The sequence below is a fragment of the Coenobita brevimanus genome, chromosome 64, assembly GCF_032717465.1.
Source record: "Coenobita brevimanus isolate Jiangsu-jjx chromosome 64, ASM3271746v2, whole genome shotgun sequence".
Lineage (NCBI taxonomy): Eukaryota > Metazoa > Arthropoda > Malacostraca > Decapoda > Coenobitidae > Coenobita > Coenobita brevimanus.
In genome coordinates, this window is record NC_137017.1 from 16611551 (window position 1) to 16616946 (window position 5396).

Below are 5396 nucleotides of genomic sequence, written 5' to 3' on the forward strand. Positions count from 1 at the left end.
ATTCATATGCTGTATTAGTCCCTTTCCTGTCCCTCCTCCCATCTACATCACAATGCGGCCCACTCCATACATCTCCACTCACCCCATCTCGAACTTCAAAGACACATCTGTGACTTCCACCTTCCCATCGTCAGCATTGCCCTTCATATAGCCCTTATATTTACAGGGTGTACTTCTCTCGCCCTGCACCACTAACCATCATCATCTTAGTCCATCGTACCCACCCATCTCACACCATACTGTACGCTATTTTTCGCTCCTCATTTTCTGTTTTCACCTTACTGGACTGGTACTTACTACACCCGCGTTCACTACCAGTACTTCCCCTGCTATGCTCCACCAATCCATTCCATCCCACCCACTCCTATCCAACCACCTAACCATCTGAGTTCTGACGTGGTAAAAAATATAAAAATGACTTAAGATAACAGTGCAGTTACTACGCCCATATTTACAGAATGCATTTGCTCTGCCGTAACATGCCAACCACCACCATGCCAGCCCATTCCGTTGTTTGTCTATACCAACACCATCCACACATAAGAGGCCTGAATTAACACATCTCAGTAGTTGCACATACCAGGCCAATAGAGACATCCCAAATTTCCGTCAAGGTGTTTCCTTTAATTTTCCGAAATTAGATAGATGTACATAACACAGACATGAGTGAAATCATAACCTTTTCCACCTTGGCCAACAGAGGTAAAAGGACAAATTCTGTCTCATATGGGAAAAAATCTGATCCTCATGCGTTGTATATTGCACGTTGCGACACTGCAAGATATGTGTGGATATTACTCTGTCAGATTTCATTATTGTACAGGCCGCCATATGTCCCAGCACATCATAGGTTGGTGGTGTCGGGGCGTCAGTGTGGCTGTATGTTTTGGCGTGTGTGTGTCATCGGATGGCAAAAGTTAGACCATTTAGTACGGTAATGACGTACATACATACATATATATATATATACATATATATATATATAAAAAATCTTCCAGATACTTTCAACTTTCCTGACGGCAGATTTCTGCTCCTGGTTGAATACTACTGCACTTCTTCCAAACGGCATTGGAAAGCATATAATGTTAGCCGAATCGTAAATATGATCCCACCACCAAGCAGTCGTGTCTTTTCAGTATCCCTCCAAACCCTATAAAAAAAAAAAAAAAAAAAAAAACCTCCCTCTGTATTTTCATTCACATTTCCTCTCTTCCCTCACACACAGACTCTTCTCCCCAACAAATCTACATTTTCCCTTTAGACACACAGATCTCCTCCACAACCTACAAATCTTCTGTCAATGTTAATGCTCCATTCCCACACTGTTAGCACATTTCCAACACTTTTCCTCTAGCATATTGACATTTTTCCCTCAGACACCCACTGTTCGCTCCCACACCCAAAAAATCCCATGTCACATTTAATACTCCTCGCCCACACAGTTGCCATTCTTCCCTCCCTATTTACATGACATTAACTTTCCCCTCAGACAGTCACAGTTCTCTCCCACCCACACCGTCCCCTGCGCATCTCTACTGTATATCTATAGAGTGTCTGTGTTTGTGTGTCTGTGTATCTGTATGTTTATTTTTTATGCGCGGCTACAGTTTTAGACCTAGGAAGCTGAAAATTGGCACACATACTCTCCTCGTCAAGGGACAGGTTAAAGACAATATATATATATATATATATATATATATATATATATATATATATCCAGTATATATAACCGTGGACCCTCAACGCCAATAAAGGCCAAAAAGGCCGTTTTAAATATATCAAATGCCCTTCAAGTCTGAAGGAGTTGGATTTCGGGGATAGGTCATTACGTAAAAAAATTTCCCCATCCCTCAAAATGGAGAGGTGGACATCATCAAATATGACCTTCAAGGCCACTAAAGGCCTTATTATGCCTGGATCTTGAAAGCCAGTGAAGGTCAAAAGGGCTGTTTTAAATATTTGATATGCCTTTTTCAGCCTGATGGAGCTGGATTTCGAGGATTGGTAATTAAATAAAAAGATTTCCGCATCCCTCAAAACGGTAGGGAGGACATCATCAAATATGACCTTCAAGGCCATTAAAAGCAATATTATGCCCAATTAAATTTTTTCCTATTTCTGGCATTCTCTGCAATTTTTGGCTGTTTTCCACCACAGACATACAAGTAACTGTTTTCATGACGAAATTCGACGGAATTTGACAGTTTCACAGCGTTCGTTATCAAAAGTGACTCCAGTCATAAAATATTAATTGGTAAGTACAGTTTTGATATTCTGCATTCATACGAGATCTTTGTGGAGTTATCAGTATTTCTGTTTTACATTATTTGGATACAACAATGACTATGGTAGCTACTTTCGTCACATTCGTATAGTTTCTTTCAGTTACTTGAGTAACTTTTAAGAAACGTGAGTAACTTAAGTATACATTTGTAACTTCAGTACACATTAGTATCTTAATAGTAACCTTAAAAAAAAAAAGTAACTTTGTCACAGTTGTGATAGTTATCTTTGTGATTTTTGTGACTTTTAGTTATTTCAGCTTCCTTGAAGTCCATTTTATTTCAGGAGAATATGCCACCCAAGAAAAGCTCTTTTTGGGGTCGGTCAACCAAAGAAGGTTCAAATGCCAGGGCAACCAGATCTAAGGAAACGCAAGATTGAAAAGTCAAAGAGACTGAACTTCTGTCTCGTAGGGATGAACCAGAGGAACACGGATTGACTAGACTTCAGACTAATCTAGACAGAACTACAGCTGCAAGCCAAGCAAAAACAGATGAACAGAGACAAAGAAGACTTCAAGGAGACCGAGCAAGATTTGCAGCAGTCAGACAAGAAGAAACTGAAGATTAAAAAAGAACCAGACAACAAGCTGACCAATTAAGAACTGCAGTACCTACTGTAGAAATGCAGAAATTTTTGAACAAACAAGGACCAGACAACAGACTGACCAAGCCAGAACGGCATCAGCTAGACATGACGAAACTGAAGATCAAAGAAGGTGAACTGAAGATCAAAGAAGGTGAACCAAGCAATAACTGCAGCAGCCAGACATGCAGAAACTGAAGATCAAAAATGGACCAGACAGCCTGCTGACCAAGCCTGAACTGCTGCTGCTCGACATGCTGATACTGTTGATCAATGGCAAACCAGACTACAAGCAACCGAACAAAGAAATGCAGCATCAAGAAATGCTGAAACCCACGAACAACAAATAGCCAGACAAGCAATTGACCAGTCTAGGACAGCAGCTCAGAGGCAACAACAAGTCAGTCTGCTCAACTTGGTCTTTCATTACAGTAACAACTTGGATATTACTAAGCACAAAGCTGTTCACACTGGCAGCATGTGTATCACTTGCATTAAATGTGGTGCAAAAAAGTGGAAAGATAAACCACCAGGTCTGTGTTGCAGTTATGGCAAGGCGAGTCTTACATTGCCAGAACCTCCACCTGATCCTCTTCAGTAACTGATAATAGGTGAAACAAACAAGTCCAATTAGTTTCTTTCACACATCAGAAAGTACAATTCATGCTTTCAGATTACTTCGTCTGGTGCTACTAAAGAGGTGAATAACCTGGCTTTATGTCTAGATTCCAAATCTAAGGTCAAATCTACCTCTTCATTGCATGCACATGCAACCCCAGTTGGAGTGAGTTCCAGTAAGAACTTTTCCCTGGCCAAAAACTGTACAAATATATGATATAGTTGCAAGAATGTTCAGAAGAAAAGTTGTTACTCTGGTCAATCTGTTGACAAAGAGTAAAATCTTTTGTGATGTACGATGCCACATGTATACAGCTGGATAGCAATAGAGAGATCTTCCCCATGCTCACATCCTGCTGTGGTTAGTGAACAAGATTAATCCAAAGAATGTGGACAAAATTATCACCACAGAAATTCCAAACGCAGATGAAGATCGTAAGCTATTTGATGTCATCATTCAAAACATGATCCACTGACAATGCAGAGCTCTCAACAGAAATTCTCCTTGCATGCAAAATGACAAATGCACCTAAAAGGTCCCCAAGCAATTTGTGGAAGAAACTTTAACTGATCTTGATGGATAGTCTTTGTACAGGAGGAAAAAACAGAATATGGTGGTCATAAGGCAATTATCAAAATGTCCAATAGACAAGAAGTCATTCTGGACAACAGATAGATTGTGCCATTTAACCCCCTTTTGTCTAAAACATTCCAAGCACATATCAGTATTGAATTTTGCAGCTGGATGAAGTCAATCAAGTATGTGTGCAAATATGTCAACAAAGGATTTGGCATGGCTATGTTTGGAATTCAGTCAAAGGGCAACAATGATGAGCTCTCAAACTTCCAGATGGGATGATACATTAGCAGCAATGAAGCTACTTTCCCATTCATGAACATCACCCAACAGTTGTCCCACTTGCTGTTAATTCGGAAAACGGGCAACACATCTACTTCATTCCAGACTGTAAGTGGGAGTACCCTACTTGATCCAAAGGCTACTACATTGGCTGCCTTCTTTGAACTCTGCGGAACAAATTACTTTGCTAGAACACTTCTGTATCCTGAAATTCCCAAATATTTCATATGTAACAATGCATCTAAGAAATGGAAACCACGATCACAATGTGCACACGTTGATGGTTACCCTGGAATCAAAGCATCAGATCCTCTTGCCAGAGTGTGCACTGGATCACAAAAGTATCGGTGCAGAGGGGGTGCGATGCCTACCGAAAAGGTTCGAACAACTGCTGATATTACCAACGTCTCATTGTGTATCATCAGTGTCTGTCTATATAAACATTACATTTGCTATATGTTTGCAAGAGGATATTGCTAGTTAGCGATATATAACACCTCCCGACATCAGGGCTACCAGTGTGTGGTAGGTCGGATACTAATATTTCAGTGACCTTCGTTCTGTGGTCCCAAATGTTTCACGCATGTTGTGCACCGATACTTTTGTGACCCAATGTACACTACCCACCCCAACAATGAGGAGAGCTATTTCGTTCGGCTGTTGTTTCATACAGTTAGAGGTCTTACATCATATGAATCATTGAAGACCTTTCAAGGAAGAGTGTGTTCACGTTATGGAGAAGCCTGTCACCTATATGGCTTTTTGGAAGATGATAAGCACTGGGATAAAGATCTGAAAGAAGCTGAGTTAGTGTAATCTCCACAAAACATTAAAGATCTTTTCTGTATTATGCTACCAACATGCCATGAATCAGACCCTCTTGCACTGTGGAACACTCGGAGAGATGCTCTGAAGATATTCTTTTCATGGCAAAACAAATGAATCTCAGTGCTATCTTTAATTATTCTGTTTTCATTGAGCCTCTGGTGAAGATAGAAGACATGGTTCTCTCACTCGGTGGCAAAGATATTAAAACCCTTGGCCTTCCTGA